The 17,374-nt window shown below is 31.0% G+C and overlaps 1 protein-coding gene and 1 long non-coding RNA gene across 5 annotated transcripts in view; one reads left to right on the top strand and one right to left on the bottom strand.

The window, feature by feature from the left end:
• The window catches only part of Syt4 (Synaptotagmin 4), a 163,412-nt gene that overhangs the window by 82,185 nt on the left and 63,853 nt on the right, over window positions 1–17,374 (top strand). The window lies entirely within an intron of this gene.
• On the bottom strand, window positions 8,822–16,489 carry LOC141451157 (uncharacterized). 2 transcript variants are annotated; one of them, XR_012456559.1, is made up of 3 exons: window positions 16,243–16,489; window positions 16,032–16,144; window positions 8,822–9,069 (listed from the first exon to the last, which is right to left on the bottom strand). It is a non-coding gene; the product is annotated as an uncharacterized lncRNA (long non-coding RNA). The 2 variants fall into 2 exon arrangements; XR_012456558.1 differs by lacking the exon at window positions 8,822–9,069 and adding an exon at window positions 15,233–15,579.

The raw sequence follows: 17,374 nt of genomic DNA, 5'->3' as shown, positions 1-17,374 counted from the left end.
AGATTTGCTACTGCAGCTTTTGTATACTTTAATGGATTAATGTTCATTTTTTGCCGTTGAATATTTTAGGTCTTTATTGACATATTCTAGCATTGTGCTACAGGACAACCTCTACAGGATAGTTTCCAAATGAATACCTTATAAAAACTAATTGAAAATCCGCATTTTTCTTTTGCGGTTGCTGAACTTTTTAATTTCATTTACCTACTATTTTTTGTACGAAAGATTTATTTTTTTTCTATGTTTCATCAATCTCCAAAACAAGGAACATTATCTAAAAGAAATTATTTTAACAACTGTCAATTATTAAAATATCACGCAGGAATATTTTGCTTAAATTGTCATATTACTTATCGAAATTGTTTTTAAAACTAGATTCTTTTCATTAAAGTTTATATATGAAAGTAAATAAAAAAGTAAACTAAAAACATGAAAGTTTTCGCCAAAATGACTGTAACAATTAAAGGTATTTAAATTTTTAAATTTAATCGCTACCTTACTATAAAATAGATGGATTACAAACTGATGGGCACTTTGCCCCTTAAAATTGATTGATTTATTGATTGAGTAGTAAAGTAAAGTTTTCCACCTCACAGTGTACAGTTCAAAATAGTAGAATTAAAAGAGCAATCAATAGTAAATGTTATGTTAGTCCACAAATAAATTTTTTATTTATATATTTTGAAACTTAAATAGTTGTACTATAATATTAGTAACAATGACAATACGTAATTAAATAAATAAAGATAAACAATTATAACCCTTTAAATGTATAATGGAAGTGTGTATTCACAAAATAGATTAAAAAAAATTTTTTGAATAACCCTTGAATGCTTTTCTTTTAACTTGGCATGTCCAATTTAAATAAATTTGTATAAAAGCCCATCAATTATAGGGATTTTGGTGATTCTGAGGATTTAGGGTTAACTGCGGTTTCAAGTTTAATGTGCAGTGGGTAGATAGCGCTACTGTACAATACGTGTTATGTGTGTCTCGTTAGGCTTAATAATTTATTGAAATCAATTATTTCATTTTATAAATTATAGTGAAAGAAAATATTTTAAATATTATTTTTAAATTATGTCAATGTAGTGTGACGACATAATAACCGAACAGTTAGTAAGAGGTCAGAATCCCTTCACTATTTATCACAGAAGCAGCAGATTATTGCTTAGAATGTACTAGGAATTAGCCTTTTTTTGGAGAGACGATCAAAGTAGTTAACGTAGAGAGAGGTGCCCGAAAGGAGATCAAATTTAAGAACTGTAGAATAGTAGTACTGCGAGTCAAATTAAAAACTGTAGTGATGTGTCTAAGAATGTGAACTGTTTCTCTTTGAACTGACCAAGAGCCAAACCATAAGCTACGTAACTAAGGAAAAAAGTGCTTTTATAATAAATTTAAGCAAAATTATTATTATGTTACATTAATATTACTTAAATTAAGGCCAAACCTGATACAATAAATAATTTAATCTTTCATTAATGTAATCGTTCGACAGTTTAGCATGGTAAGCACATAAAACAGCAACAACAACACATCTCCTAAATTTCCTGTTAAACTATGTACACTGAACAAAACTTCTTTCATAACATTAATGCGTTTTGTTCATTCAAAACACAACTTTTCTCGCATACAAGCAGCTGCTGGTTCTGCAGGCTCATAGTATATATACTCAGGTAGGTGTTTTACTACAGAAAATCCATTTTGCCAGATGTTACAAAAATATGTGTTTGGTTGTAACAGTTTGCTATTTCCTAAAGTATACAAGGTAGCATTAAGGCCGTAATGCTTTGAAATATGTATTAGAATTCCATTTACAAGTTGATGGCTTATCCGTTTGGCGCCACTGTAACTTTCTCTAAATGTATATTCATCTACCTTTCAGAAAAAGTATTTCACCTCACAAAAACCTCTAAATAGTGAAATAGAACGTTACATTTATTAAATATAATTTAAAAAAAATACTAGACATTTTTTCGGTTTATTTTATTACCAAAGAGAGAAATCTTACTCAGGCAATGAAATGTTGTGGGCTAGAACACGTAAAGAGCCAAGTAACATATTACCATTACCTATTCAAGTGTAAAATAAAATCGATGAACAGAACCTGTGTTTTTGAGTGAAGCAGATAAATTATGAAGATATTAATGAACTTATTCCATCTTCAAACCTTTTTCTTTTTTTGTAGAATATTACCTTTGAATTGCCATCAAATTTTAAAACCTTCCCATTAACATTCAATTTACTGTTTTAGAGGTTCCAAATTATGTTTAAGAAGTTTCTTCAATCAATATTTTGAAGCAAAAGTTAATATTGCAGCTACAAAATGTTTAGTCATAAGAACGGATACAAAGTCCTGTGCTATTAAAAGTTTAAACTTAGTAACTAATAATGTATAATTAGAGAATAAAATCTAGAACAATTTCGCTTCATTACGTTAGATTAAATTTTTAATTAAAACACTTTTAATTTCTTATAACTTTATTTAACTAGAACAAAATGTATTGGACAGAATGTTTGCAATAGCATTGACAACCTTCCATCCAGATGAAAAAAATTCAATATCAATGTATTATTAAGTAAATTTTATATTGTTTCTGGAAACATTTATTTTTATTTTTAACTGTTTTTATATTTTTTTTATAACAAATAATCTTCATTAGAGAGTGGTGATAAAAAATTATTGATGGAAATTAGAGTATTCTTGAGGAGTTTAATCGATTATGATGGTACTTACAGAAAAAGCATTAAAGGCAGTAACTGGTAATGGAGGTGTCGACAGTATAATTTCACAATTTAAATTCACAGCCGATCGTAACTCATTAGGCAACCACCATCTTTAGCTCTTTACTAGTTTTTATTGACATTAGATCCTTCCTAACACTTCTATCAGCTTTCACAACTTCACCAACGTTAATCCAATTACTAACACCTAATTACTTTAGATCTTAATTATCTACAGCTGACTCTACTTTGGCCTAACTAGTCTTCAAATTCTATCCTAAGAGTCACCGTGTTAGCTTCTCCTTCAACCATAAGAGTTGTTTTGTGATGGGCAGCTTGCGACGCTTTCTTACAGTTAAAACCAAATTGTGATATTGCATATTTTAGTTGAATTAATAAACTAATTATTGATATATCTGTATTCACCGCAAAAAATAAGGGTAGTAGCATGAAATTGACTTTCTGTTAACGCAGATTTTTTAATTTTTTTCTATTTTCTGAAAAATTTATAAAAATTAATCTGTAAAATGATTCTGGACACCAGTTCACCTAATACTCTGGAAAGTTTAAGTATTTATAAGGACCTCCTTTAGGAGTAAACTCAACACTGAAAGAAGCTTTTAATCATTTTGCACTATTTCAAATTTGTTTATATATTTAGATATCCCTAATGAACAATTATTCACTAGAAAGATTTGAGGACACAGAAACTTTGAAATCAAGGCGTTGAGTAGTTTGATAAATTTCTTGTCGATATTTTTTCTTGCTTCTAGCTTTTATTGAAAGAATCTAAAGATCGAGAGTGGTTTAAAATTTTCTAGAATCTACATAGTTTAGGCTGAAAAATTAGGAATTGCCACAGATCGAAATTGATTAATTGTGGAATAATTAACTATATTCTCAAAGGCTTTGACAAGTAATGGCATTTTGGGTTAAATCTGCAGCCAGTTCCAGTTAACTGGTCAACTTTTGAACTCTCACAAACTAGCAATGTGGGTAATCGTGGGAAGTCATATCTTTTAGATGTGATAAAATAAAAATAAAAAAAAAACAAGCTTCTTGTGATAAAGAAAATATACAGTGAACTTGTTCTAAAAGAGATTAATGTTAATAAGTTCCCATTAATTCAGGAAAATAAAAATAAAAGTCACTTTTAAAACAAACACCTGCCTCTACAAAACATAAAAGTTTTGGTTGAAATATTTCACCAAACAAAAAGAAAGCTCAGCTTAATATTTCGCACTTTGTCATTTAGTAAGCACTTTTATACTTTTATGTACATATTTCTTTTTCTTTCTTTTTCTTTTTAATAAAATGTATACTTTTTTTTTACAAAATAACCTCAGCATAAAACCTCGTGGAACAATTAAGACTTTAAATTAAGGGAGTAGAATTATAAAAGCAGCAGCAAGCAAATAAAATAACCTTTTTCTTAAAACAAGTAAAATAAAATCACTTTCTAAATTTGTTTCCCGGCTTAATTAGACCCACAATAAATTAGACATACATTTGCATTTTTAAACAGAAATTTAAAAAGAAAAGCGAAGGAGGAGAAGAAGAAGAAGTGGAAGATATTGCAGGTTGAATTATAATTTTAATTAAAGTTAACCCACCTTCCATTAAATACATTTTTGACTTTAATTACAAGCTCATTTATTAAAGGTGAAGAGTACTATGCTATTTTATTTAATAAAATATATAGTTTATTTTTACGCTTAGTTTTTAGATGATATTCATTCATATAAGGGTTACAAACCTTTTTTATTTTTATTTTGCTTTTAATAACATTTATCATTGTTTATTAAGCAGATTGTAAATTTTGAGTGAAACTGTGATGGCCAAAGTTTTCCATTATTACGACATTAATTTCTGATTTATGTGGTTTGTAATGTTCCTGAAACCTTAAATGAAATATTTGTTTTTATATGAATGGAACTTATTATTAATTTTTGTAGACTCATCTTCTTACTCGATCTGTCAAGATCTGAAACTCTTTGTAACTTTCTTTGCTTGCAAGTTCGCCAGTTTACCTTGCCCGGCTTCAAGAAGTATTGCTAAATATTATGAATCCTTTAATTTTTGACTTCAACTGATGGACATTTTTGTTGTAATTATTTTTATCTTATTGAACTTTCATTATGAATGTAGTAGTAACCGACTAGAATCTTTTACTTAACTTCTCAACCTCAACAAACCTCACCTTATAAAACTGCTCGCTACTGTTCCCTCATTCTGGAGAGACCAAGAATAAGAAAGTTCATGAGTACAAAACCGACATTTATCATTGAAGCATTAACAAAAGAAAAAAAAAAGAGTAAATGGTTGAGGTCTTTGAAGTAAAAGTGGAAACAAAAGCGCCCTTAAGACCTGATGCTCAGAATAACTATTTAGATGTGTCAAAGTCACTTTTTATTTTGAAAGCGTACATTTTTTGACCTCAACGGTTTATTGGTAAGTCATAGCAAAAATCTGTATTTAGTTTTGCGTGGGATGTGGAGTTCATCAACAAAAGCGCATGGATCACAATTTTCTTCTGACTGTAGTTTGTTAACGTTTTAGAGAATACAAAAATAAATCTATCCAGCGACGTATTTAATTCGAGATCAAGTCTCAGGTAAGTCGGTATGTATTTCTCAGGCACCCAAATTTCATACATTCTCTCGATAATGACTTCATTGTTTATCTTAAGTTCGTGAACTCTGCGTATTGGTCATACTTAAAAAGATTTCTATTATTTTGTTTTTGTTTTCACCTTTTTGAGGCCCTACTTGCCGATGTCCTTGTTCCCAAACTTTATTAAATAGGGATTGTTAAAGATATTTTGCAGGGGTCCTTCTTCTCCACTTGTTTCCCTTCTTGTTCTGAATTCTCTTGCTTCTTTTCAAATATTTTGTATCTAATGAGAGCTCTTCTACACTCAGTTATTTATTTTTAAAGCTGCCTTCTAATCTACAGAGAGTTTCCTTAAAAGAATATTTGTTTTAAAGAGTTTTTCCATCAATTTCCATCGGAAGGAACGTTCTATAAAAAAATATGCAATATTTCTTTTTACCTCCAGTTTAATTTAGAGAAATTTTCTTTAATTTTGAAACTTTTCACCTAAATATTTTTGTCCGATTTGTTCGGAGTTTTTCTCTTAAAAGCTTCAGATATCCTTAGTGTTAGAGTTGTTTTTTTTTTTTTTACATGGTTGCTCGCTAAGGTAAATACGACAAACAAACGTGGAAGCGGAAAACATCAAAACACGGTTCTTTCAACCAGAACTCTATCAATAACAGATGAAGGGGAAAAAGAATTTTTACTCTGACTGCTTTCTTACTCTTCGTTACTACTATCTTCTTCTTCTTCTTCCTCTGGCTCTACGGTCCTCGAAGGACCTTGGCCTCCTCTAACACCTTTCCCCACTCCTCTCTTACTAAGGCAACTCTCCTCCATGTTCTCACTCCCAAACTCCGAACATCTTCCTCTACATCATCCAGCCACCTAATCCTCGGCCTTCCTCTTTTTCTCGCCCCCCCCCTGGGTGTCCATTCATTATCTTCCTGGGAATTTGGGAATCTTCCATTCTTACCAAATGGCCTAGCCATCTCAATCTTCCCCTCTTAATGAAACCTACCTTCGTTACTACTATAAGAAGGTTTATGTTCGTGTTAAATTTTTGAACTTTTATGTTCTTGCAATGATCAATAGTTTGTGGTAAAATTATTTTAAATATAACAAACTTTTTGCAAAATTAAAATGCATATTAGGTGTGCAGGTTTGTGAGGATGCGTATTTGTGAGATTGAGAGCATAAGTTCAGAAACTGAAGTAAGTCACAACACGATGATATTAAAATTCCTTTTACTAAGAATTTACCTCGTTCGGAATTTCTTCAGCACAGCGATTGGACCAAATACTTGATCCTGATCTTCTTACATCCTGAGCAGTCAAAGACCAATGGAAATAGCCTCTTCCTCCTCAAAAACTTCACAATAATGATCTAGTAAGAGCCCTATTATATAGATACATCTTGTAAAACACAATGCAATGCAAGGAATCTAAGAGGTGCAAATGAAAGAAAGCAACTAATATCAAAAAATCATTAAGATTGCGTCTATAACCCAACGAGCTCATCGATAAAGTTGAAAGGTGAAGGTTTCACTCGAGGTGATATCCTAATTTTGAGACTTTAGAGTTGTCGCAACACTTACCTGTACTAGGAAGATAGAGACAAAGAACTAATGTCAGTCCATATCTCTTGATTGAAGTTTGGTTTGCTATTATGGTTGACGATAAAGTTTAAATGGTAAAGTTTGATGTAAGCGGACCTGAAGTTAGGTTGTTCTAAAATATATACATCTTCTTCTTCTGGAGCGCTACAGTCCTGAAAGGACCCAGGCCTCCTCAACCAGCCTCCTCCATTCGTGGGCTCTAGAACACCATCAACGCATGCTCATGCTTCTCAGGTCTGCCACCTCATTTGAGGCCATCCTCGATGACGTCGACCTTCTGGAGGGCCATAAAACATCTTTCTGGGCAAGCGTTCCGGTTCCGTTCGCTCCACATGACCCAACCACCTAAGGCGTCCTTGTTTAATGGCGTCCAAGTATAGCTCTTTCAACTCTACATTCGACCAAATCCTCCACAGATTTCGCTCCTTCGACTGACCCATAAATCTTTCTGAGGATCTTTCTCTCTAAGACATTCAGGGCCTGCTCGTCTTCTCTAGTCAATACCCGTAACTGCCACCCCCCAAAAAAGTCTGAAACCATCTGAATGTGATTTCACGATCAGCAAGAATCGTCCATAATCAGCCACATTGAAATTGAGTAAGTTTTCAATAAAATATGAAAAATTTGTCAAAAAAAAGAAAAAATAATTTAATGTACTTACTGAATTATTGCTAGAAATCACTAATATAAATTTGTAGGGTACTTATTCTGCTTTGTATTCCCTCTAAACCCTGAAAGATGCATTGTTCAAATGGTCAGCAATGGTGGCTCCCCAAGCGAGATAGTAAATATTAATTTCTTTTGAAATATGATTGTCAGTATGTAGTGATTAAGAAAAGATTTATGCTATTAAAATCTATATTTGTACCACCCGGATCATGGCACAGAATTATTTGAAATGGTTACGATTGGTTGCCAGATGGTTTACATGACCGACTATAGCTACCATCTGTTTCCATAACCCACACCTCTCCTATTGTCTTTATTGACTAGTTTTATTTATTTTTGCAAGGATATATTTCCCAAAACGTAGTATTTGTTTTTTGTTTTGTTTTCCACAGAAATGTAGATTGGGAACAAGTGCCGTTCATTGCAAACATCTCACCAACATTAAACTATAAAGAGGTTATTTACTTTTAATATTTCATTCTACTTGACTATAAAAAAAAAAAAGCAACTATTGTAGGTTTTTCAAGCTGCTATCTAACATTAAACTTATTACATTTATGCTGTAATTAAGCAGTACCGTTTAAAAATGCATACATTTTTTTTTCTTGTAAGTAGAGAACAACCCGTTATCAGAACTATAAATTTACCTATTCAGTTCTTCTTTGTTGAGCAAAACCTGTTATGTTCTAATTGTAGTTGATAGTTAGTGGCAATAAAACAGAGACTAACACTGTATTTTACAAGTAGATAAACTCCAACCAGCACGTGTCCTGAATGCGATTTGTTAGTTTGGGTAAGTTAGATTTAAATGCAAACGATACTTTTAGTAACTGGAACGGTGGCCTATCAAAATATGTACTAGGCGATATTGCTGGACAATCTTGTTGTCCTGCAGAAGAACGGGTGTCTACTTTTTTATTGCTCTCTTACTGTTATCTTGTACACCTGTTGGCAATTTTTGCTTTATCATTTTGATTGGTCTTTAAATTTTAGTAACAGCGTAGTCGCCTCCGTCATGATAGAAAGAAGTGCCGAATCAGAGAATAAGCAGCTAGCTTTAAAGGAAATTCCACTCAGAGGCTCTTCTATACTTAGTATTTAAGCGAAGAGTATTTCATGTTCAGATAATAAGAGAGACCAAGACTTGATGTAAGCATGAAGCATTGCACAAGATAAAAAGCAACAGATAGAAAATGCTTAATTTTTTTTTTTTCAACGTTATATTTTCTGATTTTAAACAACGTAAAAGTTCGTAAATCAATTTATTCTTCTTCTTGGGAACTGCAGCCATTAATGGGCATCGTCTTTCTTTAATCGTTGTACCAGATTTAGCAGCTGCAAAAGCTTTTCAGTTCCTAGTTGTGATCCTTTACTTACAATTTACCCTTTTTAATTATGTTCTTCTGGTGTGGACCTTTCTTTCTTTCTATTTCCTTATAAAGGAAGTGAGCTCAGCCATTCTATAATCAAAAGTATTATGGAGGGTGCAATGAGAAAAAATTAATACGCGCAGCAGCTGCTAGAAAGCGCAAGCTGTTCGATTTGCATTTGCTGAAACCAACCTTTGACTCACTGGTTGATTTTGTTGAAAAATATAAAAGAATGCCAACTAACTTTTAGGTACAGAACTGTTATCTATCCTGGTCAGTTTCCCGCTTATAATTACGTCAATTTATCGAATTAAACTTATGTAACAGTAATTTTAATTAATTTATTTTTTATATAATACAATTGCAGTACATATAAATCGTGTAGGTTCCTCAAGGAACCCACTCAGCTTAATTGTGCCCCAAATAATTGCTTCTTTAAAGTACAATTCAACCTTGAACCCAATTAGGATCGCCTTCCGACTTTAAAAGTAATCCATATTATTAATAGACAATTTAGATCTTCTCCAGTTCAGGGTATGCACTGTTTATTCTTGTAAATTTCATTTTTTCTTTGCTGTCTAGTATGAGTATTCTTTTATATAATTCTAGTTTGGAGAAGGCAAGTATAAGAGTAGCAAGCTAGAAATCTGTAGCAATACAATAAATAATTCAAATTATTTAGTAATAAGAATGAGGACACTTAATACCCAAAAATTGTTATTAATCTCAAAAAGAAGAAAACTTCAGGCAAATTTTGAGAGATTTATGCAAATGAGCAATATGACCTGGATCAGCATCTGGTACAATTAATCCAATATTTTATAGGAAAAAAAGAAGAAATTATAGAGAAAGCGAGTAACTATTTTTATAATAACTACTTATAAATTCTTTAGTTAAGGATATGAAACCAAATCTTGGTTTATGTTCCAGTAAAAATATCGGTTGTCAATGTACAAATCGTAATTCAATTTTAGAGGATTAGATAGAAATAGTCTGAAGAAACATCTTTCAGCTAGAAACGTAAATAAATAAAATATAATGCAATGCGTGAGGTTTTAAGAAAGTCCGTGCCATAATAGATTTTAAATAAATTCAGAAATTTAGCTGCATAAAATCGATCATTTTTTTACTTTGAGCTCACTATGATCTTCTTAAGTTATTTCACTCAATATAGCGACACGTTTACATAGCAAATAGTGATAGAAATCTTATTATTTACATAAAGTATATTGAAGTGAGAGAGTAGAACTGTAGTAAATTTGAGGTTTGTAGTTTACATTATGGTTATTGCAGTCTAGTAGTTTGTCTCTAGTGTGTCACAGCCTGAGGATAATAAATCCTTGGAGTCTGATCTCATAGTAGGCTATTAAACTTAGATCCAATAAGGCAGCCCGCCAGCATACACAATCTACTCTCTTACTGTTTAATAGGTTTTCTCTTCTTCATTTCAAGAACAACTCAGACATTTCCCTAGAGAATTTTCTAATTTTAGTTCTCACTAAAAACAAAAAAAACACTAATGTGATCTGAATTCTTATTTGATTTATTTTAGTTTGCCTGTGAGAGTTGATTTTTCTTTCTAATTTTAATTTAGATTTATCTTCCACCAAGATTGGAATTGATATCCACAAAATAGTAATCTGAGACTTTTCATTTCATTACAATATATTTATATGATGAATTAAAAAGTATATATTTATTTAGTTCAATATTTAAATTTAAATTTCTTGAAAATGACCAGAAATAAGAAGAAAAGCAAATGTTGTGATTTTTAAGAAGTAGTGAAGCTAATGTTTCTCTCTAAACTTCTTTAATAATACATTTTCTCTCACTATGCGTACAATATTATGTTACGAAAGAAGCAATATTTTGAAAAATGGCGAACAGCTAAACTTGACACTTTCCGGTTATTACAAAACTTCAACTTAATTTAAACCCTGCGCAAGTGTCAGCCACAGTTTAACTTTCTACAATGCTCTTCTACAATACAATGCTATAGGTCAACAACAGTTTAAGGTTTCACTATGGCATTTTCCTTGATCGTGAATCCTCCATGGTTAAATGTTCCAGCTTCTGTGCCATGCTGAATGGACTTTCACAGTAGTTAAGTCTTCTTAAACTAAGCTCTTTTTACCTTAAAAGTACATGTGCCTAGCAAATCATATTTTATTCTACTTTATCTTCCATCACAGAACAATATTTCAGTTTACCATATAATATACATAATACAATGTACATAAATGCACTATACGCAATAATAATAAATATACATAATATATTTACAATAAAATTTTACATTCTACTGTGCTTCTTTACAGAATAATGTTTGATTGTACTTAACATAGTTCCACTACAAATATAATCTGACAAATAAGCATTACTTTATAAGTTAACGTACTTCAAGAAAACAGAACTTCTAGTTTTAAATTCACTTCTTAACTTTATCATTATTTATTAGTTTATTTTGGGCTCTTCAACTGCTGTCGTCATCAGCGCCTTTTATTATTATTGTTTCCCAGAGATGTTCTCTCCTCAAGCCCTTTTTCCCAAAAAATCTCTGTCCATGGTTCACTCTAATGTTAAGGCAAACCGTGTAACTCGTTTATTTCATAAAGATATTTAAAATAGATGTTCCATTTTACCGAGGTTTGTGGTAAACCATAATATTAATTATTTTAATTACAGAATAAAACTGTTCTGAACCAGAAATTAAAAAATCTATGCTTAATGACAGAACGTTTATTCATTAAAGTAAACCATCTCCATATGGGACGGTTTAAAAATAAGTTTTAAAACACAATATGACTGCTTATATCTAAATATAGTATAATCCAGCATTACAGATTTAATGTAAGTTATTATTTCAAAAATATGCACAAAAAACCATTATTAAATAGATTGCAAAAATCATTAACTTTTCTTAGATTAACAATTAAAAAGAAATTCTATTTTTATAGCTCATTTTTTGAGTGTTATCTGAGTACTAAGATAACAAATTAATTATAAAAGATGCAAAAAGAGAAAGTGGGTAGAATTGATTAGAAAAGCTATTGTAAATTAATGCAAAGATACACATATTACAATTTAGCTAAAGAAAACCCTATTTCCATTGCAAATACATTCAGTTAGAGGAGAGAGGACTTTTTTTTTTTTAAAGATAAAACCAAATGAAGCTAGTCGTTTTTCACTACAATATACTTCTCTGTATTATTAAACCTTTCTGCTTTTATACTTTACAGAATAAAAAAAAAATTATAAAAGATAAAAACAAAAAGAAAATAAAGTCTAACTATATTTTTAAATTTAGAAACGTGATATTTTTAAATTAAATAAGTCCCAGTCGTTTGGTTGGTTAAAAGAAATTTTTCCCCTCATCTCTTTACCAAATTTACTTTTATTTCCTTTAATCTAAAAAGCCACCCATGTGACACTTTGAATGCTAATTCACATCTGTGTCTTCTTGGTTAGATTAGAACATAATATTAAATTTATATAGATATTTTTATTCTGCAGGAAGATATTGGTTCATTTCCCAAATGTTTTTACATAATACTTGTATAAACTGTAATATCTAAAACATTCAGCAGCTGAAGCAGCAGTTCTAAGGAAATTCAGGCTTCTTTCAACTGTAGTATCATGTGATATGTGTTTACGTTATTCCAGATCTTTTTAAATGAAATGAAACATATAAAGTCAGATTTTATAACTCTAAATTATAGTGTTTCATTTTTAACATTTAGTTAGAAAATTCATTTTTAAAATTCAGGAAAATTCAGGCCTTCTTTCCCAACATATTTGTGTATAGGTTCCCTTATTCCTGAAAAAGAATACTTTACCTTACCCTTGGTCAAAGATATTACTCCTCAACGTAAAATAACTGTTTTATTATTTTATTGTGGGAATTTTCCATAATATAAACATAAATTCTTCAATTAATGAAAAAAAGAACATTTTGAAGAATATACATATAACAATTATAGTAAATGAATGTAAGCTGTTGACTTAGATGTACGTCAATGCTTTACAATCGTAAGCTATTGATGAATATATTCACACTGTAGAATGTAATACATTCTGTAGAAGGTATGAAGATATTACTATTGGACTCTGTCTATTTCGGCAAACATCACAAGTGGAATAGTCTGCTATAAATAACGCAACGTTATTTATCTTTTAATGCATTCATGGTGAATGTAACTTGTATTTTCTATTGTTTGCATTTTTACAATAGAGATTGACTGCATACTGCTGTAAACAGATTACGATGGGTATGCAGATAAATATAAATCCGCCATTATGGACTAAACAAAAAGAACTACATTTTTCAAAAACAAATTTTACACAATCACAATCGTGTAAAGAACAGTGTAATCAGGATAATAGCGGGGGTTGGTATTGGTTTGAGATGGCAACTAATTTAAGAAACGATGGTTCTCCTAGAAAAGGCAAACTTTGCGTCTCGCAAAGTGTGAGGAATGCGGATTTAGCTTTTGGTATAGATTTACATACTACATGTGTTTCTGTGGTAATAAAATATCTAAACATTGTAGAAAGATACCATCAGAAATCTTAGTTGAATTTCACTTAGCTAAAATGCGAGCTTTTCCTTTTAATATTATACAATTTTACGCAATATCTTTTCTAAATATTGTACATGATTTATATAAATTATTAATTACATAGATTTTAAATTCCTAAAATCTGTGACATATGAGTTTTACCCTAATTATGTCTCATGAATTTTTGTCAACATTTTAGTGAGTTTAGTGACTTCATTTATTCGCCAATATTTATAAATGAAAATTGATGAGTAATATAAGCAAAGTACAAAATCCAAGCTACCCCTTCTTGAATACTTCTAGCGGCCGTTCCTTTGACAATCCATCAATACAAATTTTCTTGCGTTAAATTGACGAAATGTATCAACCTAAGATTACCCATCTCTTCACATCATCTCATGTATGATTTTTTAATTTCCTAGTTTTAACTTTATAAAAGCTAAAAATTATTTTGAATTTATTGGGTCGTTTCAATGTTAATCGTGTCAAAGAGTTTTATTTGTTTTTAAGTTTTAAGATTTCTCTATTTATAACACAAAACAATGATGCGTATATTTAATAACAATTGTGACTTTAAAGGAAATTCTTTAAAGGATCTAGAACATTAGGGGAATTTCAGTAAGTGGCTGTTTGAATGTTATAAGACCGATTTCTTTTATTTCCGTTAGCCACTTTATGTTTTGATATTTCAGGTTTAACCAAATTTTTTCATCTTAGAAAACAGGCAATACTCTGCTAATAGTCTTGTTATTTTGTAGTACTTAAACAGAAAATTTCACTTGGAATCAGTATCTTTTTCACCAGAAGATATTGTTTGTTGAATTGAAATTAGTTAGATTTTTTAAACATTTTTAGAAATAAATATTGTTACTAATTCCAGAGTGCAAAGAGCATACATATTCATGAGATTGCGGTCTAAAGAGAAAGTTCTTTGTAAGTTAGGTTAAACTATCTTAGTGCTCGCCGTGGATGCTGTTTCTCAATATACACACATGTAGGAAATGTAAATGACGTTTTATCCTTCCTCAGAGCTAAAGAGAAAGGTTGGCAGCGGTTGAGGGTGCCGTTGAGAAGAGGGTTAAGACCTACTTGCCCAGGATACCTCATACTTGACTTGCTAAACTCTCTAATTTGCATACTGCAGTTTATCATATTTAATTCCTTTAATAGGTGCGGTTTTGTAAACATTATTACATTACTTATTTCTCGCTTTAATTTTCAAGAAAATTAAATTCAAATGTGTGTATAAATAAATCAACTTCTCATTGTATATTAATGAGTATTTTCTCAGATGATTAAATTTTCTAGGATCTGTAATCATGTTAAAAGCAATAAATGGGAATGTGCAAAGGAGTTTCATTTCGTTCTTCTATTTAAATCAACTTGTAATCTAATTTTCTTTTATTGTTTTCAAAACGAAGTTAAAGGGTGTCCTTCAATTTAAAAACGTCAAATCACCCACAAAAATAGGCTGTAGGTATTTCACCCTAATGGTTTAGAAATTGAAATGAAAAAGCTTTTTCTAGGAAAGATCTTGTTTTAATCGGAAGTCAGAAGAAAATGAATCGATTTCAACGCTCGTCTTAAAGCAGGAAAAACTCTTTAAATTAAAAAAAATTATTAAAAAAAACAAAAAAAGGCAAACCAAAAATATTTAAATTTTGAAAGACTCATTTAATAGATGACTTCACTGTATAGCAAATGATTTTCCTTATGTGTATCTATGTATGGTTCACCATTCAAAAAAGGAGAGGCGAACCATCAAGATAGGTAGGAGGTTTAGAACATGATAGAGCTAGTGGCCGTCAGAGATCTGAGAGGCGGAGATTGGTGAGAGGTATGCATGGAAGTTTGGATCTGACAGCAAAGATTCAAATAACTTTTCTTTGCAAACTAATTATTGAAGAAAATGAGCCATAAACTGAATTTTCAAAGAAAGACATTACCGTAGTGATTGATAAGTCCGGCCACTCCAACCAGCTTGTCCAATCTCAGTTGGTTTGACGCACACATTTCGTTTTACCAACTCAGTTTACTGTTCCTAAGATAAGTACAGATTAGTCCATTGTTGATCGAATAGCAGAAGGGTTTGGTTAAGTTAGACACACAAAACTTTACTGAACATTGTCCTCCTCTCATCTATTATTTAATGTAATATTTTTTCAACGATTTTCAGTGCAGTAAATAATTTAAGAAAATGTTATATGCTAACATTACAGTATTTCTTTCTAACTTTAAATTATTAAAGGCTGAAAAGTTTTCCAATCTTGATGTTGTCAAAGCAGTTTTCTTTTATAATTTCTCACATATCATTTAGAATTTAGCTTACATCTTGACATTTATTACTAAACTGAATTATGCCAATAAATAGTATAGTGGAGAGTAAGAGAGCTGTTGTATTATTTACGATAGCTCACGTAGCGCTAGAAGTTGGTATTATGTGAAATGACAGAAGCAAAAAAGAAAAGATTAAAGTGTTTAGCACTATCTTACCTGTCAGAAAAACATTGTTGGCAGCCATCTCCCATCTATCTTTCTTTCTCTATCATACTCTGGGCTCTTCTGTGTAATCTCCAGGTCGTAATATTCGTTCCTCTCGAAGCAATCTGAATAAGGAGCATCTGAATTTATTAATATAAACTTGAATCATGCATCATAAAAAGGTTATTTTACTTCACGTTTTAAATAAAAATAAAGTTCGTACTGTTTAAACAAGTCGTTACTGCAACATTTTGAGAACAATTTTGGATGAGAGGACATTATTTTATCGCATTAATATTTTTAGTAAGAAAAAATCTATCTTTTATCAGCATATTTGAATAACTCATAACTGTCACACAAAGAAGTATGAATGCTTACGTCTATGATATTTTACATAAATGCTACCAAATGTATTTTAGTTTCATATACGATGTAAATAATATACGATTGCAACCTACTTTTATCATTTAGTATATGGGAAGCATCAGCTGTGAAATCTTTGATTATAAAAATATTTCACAACAGAACTACAATTTAAAGTGTATTTCTCTGTGTCAAGAAATACTTATATCCTTATATACTTTTTCTTATAAGAGAATTTTTGATGGTAAGTAACGATCAGCTTCAATTTGCTACAAAAATTATAGTAGGCAAGGTAGAAAACATTCAAATGTAACAGCAAGGGAAGTAATAATTTGCAGAAAACTTACTATCGTAAGAAAATAAGAGAACCCATGAGTTCTCTCTCTCTCTGTCCTCACATCCTCCAATTTGGATCCATTAATCAAGAAAGTAACTTAGCTGTCACTCCCACGCCTGCAGATGAGCTGGCGGCTGGGATTTCAAAGTTTACCTTAAGTCAGTTCAGTCTTAGTCTATAAATCGCTTGCAACAGTATAAAACTATCATCTGTCTAATCATTGTTCTCCCTTTCACAAAGTCTAATCCCATTGTTGTGACATCTTAGTATCTTAGCGCACATTAGTAATATTTGAGGCTGGGCAAGAGTCGCAAAGTTAAGATGTATTGTGGTACTGGGTTCGATTCCCGGTCTAGGACTTGGATTTTTATTTTATGGTTAATCAAAGGAATTTTTAGTAAAGTGTGTTTGTCCACTACACATAATTTGGTAGTTGTACATAAAGCCTGCCTAAATAAATAGGCATTACCCTCTTTTTACTGTGAGCGGGGTCTATAGAAAATAAAACCTGATTATCTTATTTCTTGGTTACCCAGTAACATGTTCTAATGTTTCTCCTAATGTATTTTAAATCTAATAGACTGCTGCTTTAAATGAAGCAGCGTGTGGTCCTCGTTGTGTTATTCATAATAAGTAACTTAGAAACGCTCCTCTT

Source organism: Rhodnius prolixus, unplaced genomic scaffold, assembly GCF_049639745.1.
Source record: "Rhodnius prolixus isolate KJV_2025 unplaced genomic scaffold, Rpr scaffold_8, whole genome shotgun sequence".
NCBI classification, from domain to species: Eukaryota; Metazoa; Arthropoda; class Insecta; order Hemiptera; family Reduviidae; genus Rhodnius; species Rhodnius prolixus.
The sequence above is the reverse complement of the archived record's forward strand: the minus strand, read 5'-3'. Positions and strand labels throughout refer to the sequence as shown.